We start from the raw sequence: 14,749 nt of genomic DNA, 5'->3' as shown, positions 1-14,749 counted from the left end.
CCGGACCATCCGGGTATGCGAGCACCTGCAGGATTTTGACAAATAACAGGACAGTTCCTTTGCAAGTGGAGGGCGGCAGACTGAGAGAAGCCCTCTGCATACAGACACTGAACCACCGGTTTGCTCAGTGAGGCTTGAAATTGCTTTAAGGGGAGACAACGGCTTCATCTCACAGCTACAGAAACCTCTAAAGGCCGGGGTGAAGGGATTCATTGATTCTGGCTAATGTGCATTACTGTATAAACGGGCTGGAAGACTGGATGGTTGTGTCCAGACCCTTAAAGATGGATCTGGAGTGACAAAGGGTGTAGCAGACCTCAGTGAGTCTTTGTTTGACTCTAAAAGAGTAAGCATCATGAACTCAAAAAACCCAGAGCTGAGTTCCAGCCTACTGCCGGGATCTAGCCAGCCACCAGCCACCTTCAGCTTTGAGCCTCATACTTAGTCTCTAAAAGTGAAACCTCCCTCCAGAGGGCCTCTGAGACTTCATTGCCTTTGCGCGTGCGCACAAGCACCCATCGCGTATGACCGGACTCTGCAGGGAGAATACAGAGATATCCCTTCTTACTCTGTGTCCAGAAGCATTCGGAACACTGCTCCTATATGCTTTAGCACCATCCCCTTCTTAGTCTGCTCGGGGTTTGAAAGGAGGAATCTGGATCTAGCCTGGATCTATCACTAGCTAATCCTTCCCTTGGGCAAGGCGCTTAATGCTTGGGTCGTCTTGTCTGAATGTGGCGTCTTATCTGAATATGGCGGTAAAGGTAGCCAAAAGGACGAACTGAGTGAGAGCCTGAAGTGCTCTCATATGCCCTGGCACAAACAAGCAGAGCACTCAGTGCTTGCTGTGTCCCCAGGGCTTTCCCTCGCTTGCTATTTCTGCTCTTCAGTCCTTCTAAACCTAGTGCTCGCAGCTTTACATCCGCCCCTAATGCCCACCCCATCCTGATGGGCTCTCCACCACCGACACCACCACCCCTCCCCAGGCCTTCAGCATCCTCCCTCCCGCAAACTCTGGGTGCTGGGGAGTCTGTGACATCACATAGTGCCCTTGCTCCCTAGTGGACAGGCAGTAGAGTTGCCCAGGCAAGGCTCCTAGCTAACAAAGCCCCAGGTGGTGTTTGCTGCTGTTTTGGTCCCACCCAAAAAGGTCCTCCCGCTCTCCCCCCACCAAGGGTCCAGGCGCTGGAGCTCTCACTACACCTCCCGCCTGATACCAGGCGAGAGGAGTCGCCTGAAACCAGACACCCCCTTTGGAGGCCAAACTGAGGTAGTTGGAAGGGGAAGTGGAAGGGGGGAATTTAACAGCCCAGGGCCATGCCACATGGCTGTGAGGGACTCACCAGGAATCCCAACCATGCCTTCCTACAGAGATCTTTAAATGGGCGAGTATAGCTTTCTGGCCAAATTGTGGGGTTTTTTTGTTTTGTTTTGGTTTGGTTTTTTTTTTTTTGTTTGTTTGTTTTGCTTTTGTTTTTGATTTTTTTTGTTTTTTTAACCCGGAACTACTATTTTATTGTCTTTCAATACTGTCCAATGTGACTTGGAGACAATGGGATCTGGTGAGCCCTCTCTGTCTTTCCATTTGTACAATGGATATAAGAGCACATTTGGAGGGACCATTGTGGGCAGTAAGGGGTGTTAAAGACACATTATAAACTGGACAGCTCGTTCATTTTTACCAGTATCTACTAAACTCTGAGTTCCAGGCATAGGCTAGCACTAGAATTCCATTGTGAGCAAAATACCAACCAAGCCTCTGGGGTTTAGAGTGGATAGAGGAAAAAATATACTTAGTCAAAAAAATCAAAATAATCATGTCAACTTTGAACTAAGTGTCACTGAAAGAGTGTAGTGGATCTGGCTTGGAGGTCAGGGGAGAACTAAGCTGAGCTCAGAAGAATTAGCCTTTGTAAAGTGGGACGCACATTCTAAGCCATCATAAATGCTTGTCTCAAGCCCTACCACTTCCTATATCAACTCAGAGCGAGGATGTACAGGGGCTTGGTCCTGAGCTCCAAGAGCTGTTCATAGAAACAACTCTTGAGATTCTGGTGTATGGAGCCTTTCGTTTCTGTGACTGAACCCTTAGACCACACCAATAAAACCAAATGAAGTAACAAAAATGAGCCCATAGGAGATACTTCGCAAACCTGTATCCCTTAGCACTTAGCAAGTACAGGTTGAGGTTTTGTTTATTCAGGCAATTATCGGATCGTAAGTGAAGGACTCACTTACTGGATTGTGAGGACTGGGGTTGGGCCCTGGGATGTATAATGGAAGTGAGTCTGCCCAAACCAAAAGCTTTAAGGATGGGAAAGAACTTTACAGGCTGTTGGGCTAGGCTGACAGTCAGATGGAGTGGATCGTCCCCCTACTTTAAAAATGGATGTGAATAGGCTAGGTCATACTGCTCCAAGGCTGAGAAGTTGCATCTGGATGCCAAAGAATCTAAAATTCCAAAAGCTTTGTGATTCAAGAGTGTATGGAACTCCTGTGAGTAAGAGACAGTAAGTAGGTGCAGGGGAATCTGGCCTGAACTTCTCCTGCTGTGTTGGACATTTCTACAAAGGTAAAGCTGCCACCCGCCTTGACTTCCAGGCTTTGAACACTCCCCTCATTTTCCTCCCCAACCTCCCACCCAATCCTGTATATCCAGTTTCCTGAACATCTGTTTCCCAGTCCCTCCCTCCTTTCTCGAGACATGAAGCTCTCAAGTTGTACTCAAGGAACTACCAGGCTTTCCTCTGCAGACTTCCCTGAACAAAGTCCGCTCTGTTCTCTTTAGTTCACTCCTGAAGCTTTTGGCCAGTGTGTTTCAGAACAGAAACAGTACAAGTAATTTTAACAAAGAGGGTTCAACATGACATTTTCTTCAAGAAAAAATGAAGTATGTGGGGATCACTAACACAAGGAGTTACCTTGAGCTGGACCACTCCACAGAAAAGACCAATCGCACAGTTTGTTGGAGAGGGTTGTGGCCGAGGTTCACTGGAGGGATCTTTGGAATCTTTGGCGTCTTTGGGATGCCAGAGAGTCTTACTAGAAGGTGACTCCATGGCAGCATTCAGCTCAGAGCTTCCCCAAAAGGTGTCGGGTGTGTTAGTTATCTTTCCATCACTGTAACAAAGTGCCCGAGGTAATTAAATTATAGAGAGAAAAAGTGGTTCTGAGATCAAGTGTCCCCGTTAAATTTGCCTTCTGGCAGTAGGAAAACATCGTAAAAAAATGGAAAGTTATGGCAGATCAAGCCACTCATCCCCTGAGCCAGGAAGCAGAGAGAAAAAGGGAGAATCTGAGATCCCATGATCTGCTGGGGGCGTGATCCTGATAACCCAAGAATCTCCCTTTGGGCTGCACGTCTTTAAAGTTCAGTCACCTCTCAGTAGCAACTCTTGGGGACCAAATCTTTAACACAGAGACTTTGATACTTACCAAGCCATAGAACAAATAGAACTGCCAGCTGTGGGCACCACAGACATTCACTGCAGCAGCAAGGCACTCGAGAGTTGACATAGAGCAGGGACCAGATGCTGGCGACGCTGTGCTACGAGGTCCAGAGAGCTGGGGACTCTTAAGGTTTCTGGAGTCCAGAAAAGAGACCACATCTGGGAATTGAACTCAGGACCTCTGAAAGAGCAGTCCATGTTCTTAACCACTGAGCCATCTCTCCAGCCAGGAGACCACATCTGAACCATGAAGAAAACTGGCTGCCTCCTCCCATGTCCCTTTCCAGTGCTGTGTACGCACAAAGTCTAACGTGAGGCAGTTGGTACAGGGGGAAATATTGAAAGACCCGCTTCCATTTTTTTTTTAACTGTGACAGAGAAGAATGGCTTCAGAATTGAGAAACAATGATTTGACGGTCAGTGCATCAGGCCCACAGCAGAGTCTGAAGGGTGGCGCTGATACATAGACCGTCTTCTGCCTCTCTGTTTCCTTTAAGATACAAAGCCTTTAGAGGGGATTTTATATTCAGACCTTGAACAACAGATCCAGCCTTAGACCCAGCCATTCCCTCTCACCCACTTTAGCGCCGCGATTACAGTTACTAAATCCAGTGTTTTCTAAAACCTCCACAATGTTTGTCTTCTTGGCCAGGTGAAATCCCTCTTCTCTCTCACAGTAAACATGTTCAATGAATAGTTGCCCGCTACTTAGGGCTGTTCTGGCAGAGAGGAACACAGCAGTAGGCATTCTAGGCTTCCCTGCATCTCAGTTAAAATGTCATCTCCAGTCTTTGGAAATTATCTTCTAACCGACTCCCACTCCTTTGTTCTATCTGGAATGGGCTCCTTGACATCTTCTGTACCCTATTTTAATCACCGATCTTCCTCTCAATTCCTTACACTAGTTCTTAAACTCAGTGTGCCTGACTTCATTTTTTCCCCCTCTATTCCAGTGCTTAGAATAATTCCAAGAAAACACACAAAGTTTGGCTGGGTGGATGGAGTTCCCAGGATCTGGTCATTAAAGCTATGCCCAGGTCTAGCATCCTGTTCTAGCAGCCAAGAGTGCTTCTTCATTAGGGTACCCGCCACTGGGGTGTTAGGTTGCACCCTGCTAGGAAGGGCAGTAGCTGTGTGTGTTAAGTTAGAAAAGAACAGTGCAAGGTGATAAATATGGAGAATGGCAATGGAGATGGGAGAGAGACTTAGCCCTGGTCTTCTTGTTTTTGAAAACTATTATGGGTTCACTCGAGAGCCTTGGTTCCTATACTTTAAGTGTCCGAATCAAGATGGCTGCAGGTAGAGCAGAAGTGGAGTGAACACATAATGGGACAGGGGGATGGTGCGAAGTGTTTTATAGGTCACCAAAGGATAAAGAATATTTCCATCATATTCTCAGAAAAGACAAGGCAAAGGTGACTCCAAATATGGACATCACACCCCTAAATCAGGGGACCACATTAGGCAACTCTAGGATGCATGTGACAGCCTATGGACAAGCTATGCCCGCTGGCCATGGGAGGCCATGATGTGAGCATAAAGGAACCTTAGATCTAAGCTAGGATAGATTGAGGTACCTGTCCAGTTGTTAACTAATGTGGAACTTAGGGCTTGCAGCGGGTGGTACTAGCAACTTTGGTAACTTGAGCCCACAGGCCCCAAAACATCTATTAAAGAAGTCAAGCAAGCCTGATCATAACAATATTGCTGTTGGCATCCAAATGCTGCATCAGCCTGATGATGAATTTGACCCAGTATAGAATGTCAGGCTTCAATAATATAAAGTTGGGGAAATAAACAAAGCTAATATAAATAGGATAGATTGTGGAGCGTTTAAAAACATTTCTTCTTTAGGCAAGGCCTCACCGTGCAGCCCCAGCTGTCCTTGAGCCCCTGGGCAATCCCCTGCTGCCTCCCCAGGGATGGGATGGCAGGCATTGTGCCACCTCACCAGGATTTAATTTGTGGAGATCTTGAAAGTCACGTGGGGTATCATTTTGATTAGAAAAGTACCGAAGACTCACTGAAGGCTTTTTGGAGTGATTTAAGTGGTTTAGAGAGTTGATCTGAGCCAGGCAGTGGTGGTGAGGCAGAGGGAGGTGAATCTCTGAGTTCAAGACCAGCCTGGTCCATAGAGCAAGTTCCAGGACTGCCAGGGCTACACAGAGAAACCCTGTCTCAAAAAAAAAACTGTGGTGGGAAGAAAAATCTCAAAAATCAAGGAGGAGGAGGAAGAGGAAGAGGAGGAGGAAAGAGAAGGAAGGGAAGAAGAGGAGGAAGAGGAGTGGGAAGAAGAGAAGGAGGGGAAGAAGTACGGGGAGGAAGAGTAGGAGGAGGAAAGAGAAGGAGTGGAAAGACAAGGAGGAGGGGGAAGAGGAGGAGGAGAAGGGAAAAAGGAGGGGGAGGAGGAGGGGGGAAGAGGAGGAGGAGGGAAAAAGGAGGAGGAGGAGGGGGAAGAGGAGGAAGAGGAGGGAAAAGGGAGGAGGAGGGGGAGGAAGAAGAGGAGGAAGAGGAGGAGGAGGAGGAGCTCTATATGGCAAACTAAGCCTCAGTTGCCTGGCATTGGAAAATTCTTGCTGTTAGAACTCAGCACCCTTTAGCTCTTGTGAGTCCATTTGAGAGAGGTGAAGAGTGGGCACTGCCGTATTCCGAGTCTCCCTTCGCAGGGAGCAACTGTTTAGAATGTGCTTTTAAAAATTAGGACCTGCTCTGACAAATGACCTTTGTTCTCCATTAAGGTGCTAAAAATGAACTTCCATGATGCAAGTGCGATTGTCCAGGATGTCTTAGCCATTTGTGAGAACAGAATAGAATTTTATAATGATGAAATATTATAATGATGAAAAATTTTAAAACCTAAAAATGTTTATATGCTTATATAGTATATATACATATATATGTTCTATAACAACATGAAAATTGAACCAGAAACAATGAGCAGAACTAAAAGAATAGACAAAAATTATCATACAGACACTTCCCCACACATTTTTCCTTTCCGTTTTTTCTGGAGATTCAATTTTGCTGCATAGTCCAAACTTGAAGCCTTACTGCCTTTATCCCCCAAGTGCTGGAGTCACAGGCCTGTTCCACACTGCCTGGTTCTGATGGAGATCTTACATCCTTCTTGTTATTCATAAAGGAGCGAACAGAAGAGTTAAATCCAGTGTCAAAGGTTTGAGCTACATAACTAACTCTCTGGGTGTCTATGGAACGGAGCCCTCAGCAACTACAGACTTGCTTTCCTTTCCAAGGACACGTAGAAAATCCACAGGAACAATCTAGAGAGACACAGATGGGAGGGAATAGAACCTCAGAAAATGACAGGTAAGCAGCAGAAAGGAGCACAGCTAGGAGCTAAGTGGACTTAGGACAAACAGGCTGCCAGAGCCATTCCTGATGGAACGCAGCGGTTCCTGAGGGAGCAATCAATTTTTTTAAAAAACACAATACAGAATCGTGGAAGAAAATATGTCACCAGAAGAACCATTAGATTCAGAAAGGAGGAGACGGTTCACTTACATCTATGAAATTAGTGGCAAGGCAGCCCAGGAAGCTTTTCTAGAAGAGGCTGAGGAGAGAGACACTCTGCAGAGGGAGGGGCATCAGTCGGTCTCGGGGGCAGCCTGTGAAGTCAGGCATGGAAGAAAATTAGATCATTCTAGATACAGTGAGATCAAAAAACAAGCTTTAGAAAGGAACGCAGGTTGTGACTTACTTAATGGAGCTGTGCAAGGCATGTGACACGGATGGTGTTTTTCAGAGATTGCAAAGGGATAAATGCCACAGTCTTGTCCTTTGGGTCTTGTGCAGGATAGGGACTGAGGTGCTGGCAGAGGGACTAGGAGACCTAGGGACATTAAGAGCAGCGGAAGGGACGAGTGTGTAAGTTCACTCTGAAACACTGAAGTCTGTCAGGTAGGAAGCGACCATATCTTCCACACAGTGAGGAGAGTCAATGGGTGGGAAGCAAGCTAGAGGTGAACTGAGAAACCCAGTTATTATTACTGGGGGACACATACTAAGCAGAAGTCCTTAGTAGGTCAGCTATGTAGTTGGTGTGATACAGTGTGTGTGTGGAGGTGGGGTGTTGTAGCAAACGATATTGTAAAACTTGTTTTGTGAAACAAACATGGAGTGAGGCTTTAAGAATTCCCTGGGTTGAATGTGATTGCCGATTATGCGACAGAGCAAGTGTGAAGGGTCAGTATATCGAGCTTAACACAGTAGCTAAGCTTGTACCACGTGGGCCCCTCTATCCTGGCTCATTCAGCTTTGCAAGGCCTGAGAATCATGTGGCCGTCTTAAAATGTCTTTGTTTTGGTGTTCTCGTGAATCTAACAGTTTGTTCGTAAACCTAACAGGTTGTTTAGAAATATTAAAAGCTCTCATCACCCTGCCGACCTCAGCAAACTACCTCAGTCGGTTTAGACTAGGGCACGGCTGCATCTCTTTAGGAGAGGCCCCACCTTTCCCCTCCCCCAGTGCCTGCCCTGGGTCATTTGGATTTTTCACGTTTGTTCCTCGTCCCTCCTACTTCATCTAGATGGTAATGAAGGTGTCCTTTTCGGTCAGTGTGATTATCTGGAACTGTTTCTTTGTGATCGAAAAGTTTGTACAAACTGTCAATTTGTCTAGTAATTTCTTCCAGGAGTATGAGCGATATTTTACTTAAGCCATAAAAATTAGCTAATTGTTCCCCTAACAACCAGCATTTTCCCAGATTACTCTGTAACGAATGTTGTTTTTATACTATATAAAAGCTCGTCTTTTACCAGAAATTGATTGTGACAGCTCCCAGTAAATCTCTTTTATCGCGTGATGCTTCCTAAGACAATGAGGCGCATTTTAAATCACAAGTTCTCGGCGCTTGACTTAGGAAAGATTTCTCTACCAACCCTGCCCCCCTTTTAATGTCACAGCATACAGAAAATACTCATAAGGCATACTGGGTACACTGTGGGGCACATGACACCCTGTGATACCCCAAACCCGAGTAGCAGAAGGAAAGAACTAACCCCCACAAGCTGTCTTCTGACCTCCCCTCATACAGGGACACATGCTCACTAACATGTCCCATACACACACACACACAATTAAAATTTAAGTTTAAAAAGTTAAAGATTATGGGGTTGGGGATTTAGCTCAGTGATAGAGTGCTTGCTAGGCGCAAGGCCCTGGGTTTGGTCCTCAGCTCAAAAAAAAAAAAAAGTTAAAGATTTTCCAAGTTACTATGCCCCTGAAATGCTTTTCTGCCAGTCTTTGGAGTTTAGGATACTAGTTATGGTCTGACTAAACTGACCTCTGACCTCTAACCTCTAACCTCAATTCTCCTTCAAACTGTGTTAGTAACCGCTGTGTTTTCATACAGCCATTGCAATTTTTATAAGTTCACTCTAGTGACTGAAACTGCCAAGCCATTTTTTTTAAGTCAGTAAACTAATAAAGCTATACTCTGATAATCACTGATTTGTCAAAACAAACAATTCTTTTGTCATCTCTAGAAAAGAGGAAGAAACCAGAAAACTCCTTTGGGTGGGTAGCATGTTAGGGACACAGCAAAGAACTGCTCTGTCACATACAATCACATACATGCAAATGGAACAAGCGTGGCCTGGATTGTATTATTAACATTCTTTTAAAGTGGAATTCATAGCCACAGGTGCACGAGAAGACCAGGGTGCCTATGGGAGCAATTGCAAGCATACAGACCTCTTGGGGTTCAGAGAGCAAGGAGCAGCGTGAGAAAAGTCCCAACTTCTGTCAGGTGGCTCTGTCTGCTCAGACAGTGTCTGGATGGCATCCAGAACGTCTTACTGTCTTCTGTGTCTACTCCCATCCTTACATCGTGTGCAGTTTGTTTGGTTCTTCTTGGCAGGACAGTTGAAGCTCTCCAAACATCGCTAGTGCCTTAACCAAACACAGATCTTACAGGGCCATCACGCTGCACAGAAACCTCGTGATTCAGTACACATGGAGAGCATCGTGCGTCTCCTAACAGTGCTGGTCCAGAGCTGCCCTTCCCCTGTTCCTTTTGGGTCCTAATGGAACCTAATGGTTCTATTTGGTCCCAATATGTGCTCATTTCTCAGACAGGTTATTACAATGAGAAACTCTGAGGTGGGAGACATCTTGGCTTTATTTCCTGGTCATGTGACCATCTCTTCATTATTTGACCTCTGGATGGTTTAAACCACCATTGTCCAATTGTCACAGATGCTTTGGCAGGTTTCTAAAGCAGTGGTGTTTCTAGTGCGGTTATGGAGACTTCTGAAAGGGCCTGACTCTGGAAGGGAGGTATATGTGTAGTCAAAGCTGTTTTGGTGACAGTACAGTCGTTATAGTCCTCCTTCACTCTGAAAGTGCATACGGAGATTCCAAACATGGCGGGATACCGATAGGGCATGAAAACTTAACTCTTTATTAAGCCAGACATTGGGATACTTGGGGGAGAAAGAGCGAACATTGCCACTCTACCTGTAAATGTTTCCATAAAACTATGCTATTTACGTTAACATCTCAGAGGTTTCTTTCTATTTAAAGTCTAAACTTTTCAGTCTTGTTTCTAAAATAGTAAATGCTGATAGACTTAAACCATGAACAAAGGAAGTTGGGAGGGAATAGTGGGGGTGGGAACGGGGAATGGGAGTAGAATTGATCAAAAGACATTATGAAGTTTTCAAACAATAAAAAAAATGTAAGAACTTACACACGTGAGGTAATTTTTTAAAAACAATCCTGATCCTTTGGGGACTGGCAAGATGGCTCAGTAAAGACACTTGGCTGCCAAGGCTGAGGCTCTGAGTTCCATCCTTGGGACCCACATGAGAGAAGGGAACTGACTCCAGTTGACCTCTGACCTCTACAGGTGCACAGTGGCACATGTGCCCCGCCCAGTAAATAAATACATTTCATTCACAAAAGACATCGTATCACTTGAAAGTCTCTACTAAGGCTTGGCATAGCCTACCTGGCACAGGCTTGTTCATTTCCTATTTTCCCCAGCATTAGGCTTACAAAAACTGAACAGGGAAAAGAATGTAAATTTAAAACAATTCTCTCTAAGTGAATTATGTTTCAATTACTGAATGGTTTGTGGGTCTTTAAAAAGTGCTGAGCTAATTAATAAAATTATATATACATACATATACATATATACATACATATACATATACACATACACATACATATACATCCTGAAAATCCAGAGTCTCACACTACTTGGCAAGTGCCCTACTGCTGAATTTAATCCCCAAACCCAAAATTATTCTTTACGGCAGGAAAGTGTGTGTGAGCGATCAAGGCGACTGTAGACTTTGGGCTTCCGCAAACCAATTTTCAAAGAAAGTCAAGTCAAAGTTTTTTAAAATCTGAACATTTAGTAAAGGGGGGACATTTAGGAAATGTTAAATATAATTATTAAAATGGTAGTATTTAATATAAGAATTTATTTCAAGAACCATATAATTAAAATACTTTGAAGTTTTCTAAGATGTTACAGTCATAGGTTTTGTTGAATTGATTGTATTTTCATTTTTGTTTTTAGAAGCAAACATGATACGTAATTTCTTTTTTTATATAATTTTGTAGTTATATTTATGTACAGAAAACTTAGTGTACATCTAACCCAGTTTAGTGGCAAGTTCTTTAGCCTTTGCCTTTTCCAGCTTGGCAATGTGAACCACAGACTTAGGACCCAGGACGTTGCTTCCCCAGTGACGGTGGATCTCGTCATATCTGTCATTACAATGGGTCCTAATAGCTTCCACCAGCCTAGTCAGAGCACCCTTGTCTTCCGAGTTCACCTGTGTGAAGGCAACAGTGGTGCACGTCTTCCTGTGGACCAGGCACCCAGCCTGGCTTTTCCCTTGACCGTGCAGTAGGGCACCCCCATCTTTCGACAAAGGGCAGGCAGGAAAACCACCAGCTCAATGGGGTCTACATCATGGGCAGTCACCACCAGCTGAGCCTTCTTGTTCTCCACTAAGGTGGTGACTGTATTGACCCCTGCTCGGAGGGCAGGCGGTCTCTTAGTTGGGACGTCCCCTTTGCCAGCAGCTTTCTTCTCAGCACAGGCCAGCAGCCTCTGCTTCTTCTCCTGCTTTGTCTCTGGCCTGTACTTGTGGGCGACCTTAAGCAGCTGAGTCGCTGTTTGCCTGTCCAGGGCCGGGGGAACTGGTTGATGGCAGGAGGTACAGTGAGCCACTTATAGAGGATGGCTCTTGGCCACTGCAGCCTGACATAGCGGGGCCATTTGACGAAGCGCGTGAGATCTCTTTTGGACTGGAGTGCTGAAGTTCTTGGGCCTTTTCTCAAAGGATTGGCCACTTTTTTGGCCTCCTGTTTCTTGACGACGTCAGAGCTGAGGCCACCTTCTTCCCCTTGGCCTTCTTCCCTTGCTCTGCTGGAGGAGAGAGATATGTAATTTCTATCAGCAAAAAAAAAAAAAAAAAAGTCATTAAAAAATACATCATATCTGATTTGAGATTAACATCAAAAGCCAAAATAGCCAAGCATGGTGGTTCTGTAATCTTGGCACTTGGGAATCAGAAACAGAAGGAGCTTGAGTTCATGAGCAACCCAAACTACTCAGTGAGCTCTTGTCTGAAAACCCAAGGATGAGGGATGAGGCTCCCCAGTGGAGCCCTACCCTGTGCAAGACCCTGTGTTGGATCCCCAGCACAAAAAGCCTAGAATAGGGACATAATTTGGTCACAAATGAACCAATATAAACTTGATTAGAGACAGAGAACGATAGTTTCTAGAAGCATGTATTTGGTTGCAAAGGAAAGAAATGTGGAAATTCAAGAGCAAATTAGAAAGACTTTGAGACGCATATGCGCGGAGTTTGACACTGTGATAATAAATACATTGCAGTTAAAGCAAAAATCAGATTTACAGGGACGGTTTTATTGTCACGTACAGCAGGGGAAGTCCTCTATGGGTGCCTGGCGGCAGGTGTTACACATAAAACTTTAAGCACGAACAAGTGCTGAAAACCTGGAACCTTTACTAACTGCCAAACAGCATCCAAATAGAATTTCAACTACTGTGCGCTTGTAAGTGGCTGTAAAGTTTGTGTCGCTATAAACCGTTTACAAGCGTCATGCACGCGCTGTACACCTGTTAGCCGTCTCCCACACTCACTGTAAGGAGCTCTACATTAGTGAGTAAAAGACGCAGAACGGGGTTTAATGCAAAATGGGCACTGCTGACACTATTTGCTGCTACCCAGGCTTCCTAGGAAAGCCTAGTAGGGGCTCAGGATGAGCACTGAAGTTGTGTGAGTTTGAATAGAAGAAAGAGAGGCAGTTCAGGCAGCAGTAACTGCCCACGGGAAGAGGAGAAACAAAGGTATCATACATTGTAAATGTAAATCCTTAGAAAGTGGCCCCAGTGGATGGCGTGAACAGTAATAGCAGGAAATATGTAGTTTAAAATTCGTACAAATTAGGGTACATGAGAGATGGCTCAATGGTTAAGAGCACTGGCTTGTTCTTCCTGATGACCCAGATTCAATTCCCAGCACCTACCTGGCAGCTCACAACTGTCTGTAATTCCTGCTCCCAAGGGATCGGACACCCTCACACAGACACACACGCAGTCAAATCACCAGTGTACATAAGATAAAATAAAATTTCATGGAGAACCTTGACAGTCTGGTTCTCAAAGCTGTTTTGCGAGCAGGGCTTTCTGGTCTATGAAAGGCAATCAAGACTGTGGTTGTGACCATGCTGGGTAGGATGGACCAATGGTTGTGACCATGCCGGGTAGGATGGACCAATGGTTGTGACTGTGCTGGGTAGGGTGGACCAAAGGTTGTGGCTGTGCTGGGTAGGGTGGACCTGAAGTGAGGGTGCTGAGGAAGAGGGTACACAGTGGGTGAGGGAGAGCTGGACCAGAGAGGAAGGGTGGAGATAGGGAGGAATGAACTGGAGACACAAAGGGACTGCCAATGGGATTCAGTGGGACTCAATAGACTGGAGAGAATGCGGGGCAAACCCAGTACTTTGAGGCCACGAGGCTTAAAGATGGGCCATACTGGGTTCAGATAAGTTTCATGGACTGAGGCTGTGACTCTAGAGTGGAGTGCTTCATAGCATGAGTGAGACCCTGGATTACACACACCATGCTTACACACATGTGCACATGTGTGCGCACGCGCACATACACACACACACAGAGAGAGAGAGAGAGAGAGAGAGAGAGAGAGAGAGAGAGAGAGAGAGAGAGGAAGGAGAGGAGAGAGAGGCAGAATTTGGGAGGGGAGCCCTTAATGAGATCTCCAAGAAGATACCAGAAAGGGATAAACTCACATGGCAGGGATATTGGGGAACGATTGCTAATCCTTATTTATGGGATGGAGTTACAGAAAGAGACTGGGGAACAGTGCTAGAGAAAATAGGGACCCGAGGAAGGGGCGCGACACCAGCAAGAGGGTCTCAGCAGTAGGGACCCAGCAAGCAAAGGCTGGCTTACTTAACAGGCTGCTTCCAGGTGCGTTCGAGCCTCGTCATACTGTGATAAAATCCCTGACCAAAGCCCCCTAAGGAATGAAGGGTGGGTGTCGACTTCCTGTTTGAGGAAGCGCGTCACGGCAGGAGAAGCACAGCTGTAGGAGCACGTGGCTACTGGTCACGTGGTATCTTCAGCCCGGAAGCAGAGAGAACTGGGCGCTTGTGGTCAGCTACCTGCTTTCTCTTTATGTCACCTTGGGCTCCCGGGTCGGGATGGTGCTGCCTACAGTTAGGGTTGGCTTTTGTACATCCTCAACCTAATCTAGATGGTTCCTCACAGACGTACGTGTCTTCAAGCTGATTCCAGACCCTGTCTAGGATCTAGATGATATCAACCATCACACAGATCATTGCAAAAATTATATTCCCTTTTCTTGGTTTCATCATATATAGAACGATATCTACCTCTGGGCTGTTTTGAGAATTAAAAGTTAAAATATACTTATAATATCTAGCATGATTGTTGACATAAGACACTCAAGGATGTGACTGATTACTTTTAAGAAAACAATAGAAAATAAGAGGAGAAAATGAAAAATTTTAAGACTGAGCACCAAGGAAAGATATGAGGAATGGGGAATATACTTGTAGATGTTCGGTGGGCTTTGATCCCAGCACCCAACGAAGAGGCGTCCTGTGTGTACCTCAACTCTCTGAGCTGGTGGAGGCAGGATAATCACTGGGGCTTACTGGCTTTCAGCCTCGCCAAGAAAATGTAAGCCCCAATTTCAGGAAGGAAATTCCTGCCGCAAAGGAATAGGGAAAAGTGACAGCAGAAGACAT

General features: G+C 45.5%; 1 protein-coding gene across 2 annotated transcripts in view; it reads left to right on the top strand.

Annotated features, from left to right (window-relative positions):
* The first annotated feature begins 1,119 nt into the window (after nucleotides 1–1,119).
* Nucleotides 1,120–14,749, top strand: part of Ropn1 (rhophilin associated tail protein 1) — a 29,281-nt gene continuing 15,651 nt past the window's right edge. The window contains exon 1 of one of the 2 annotated variants that reach the window (NM_001025628.1): nucleotides 1,120–1,270. The gene's annotated coding sequence lies outside the window, so the exon portion shown is untranslated. Of the gene's footprint in view, nucleotides 1,271–2,100; nucleotides 2,573–14,749 lie in introns of those variants that run through there. The other variant, XM_087575809.1, reaches the window with a different exon arrangement.

This window comes from Rattus norvegicus, chromosome 11 (genome assembly GCF_021556685.1).
Source record: "Rattus norvegicus strain SHRSP/BbbUtx chromosome 11, alternate assembly SHRSP_T2T, whole genome shotgun sequence".
Taxonomy (NCBI): Eukaryota; Metazoa; Chordata; class Mammalia; order Rodentia; family Muridae; genus Rattus; species Rattus norvegicus.
This window is presented reverse-complemented; position numbering and strand designations above follow the sequence as displayed.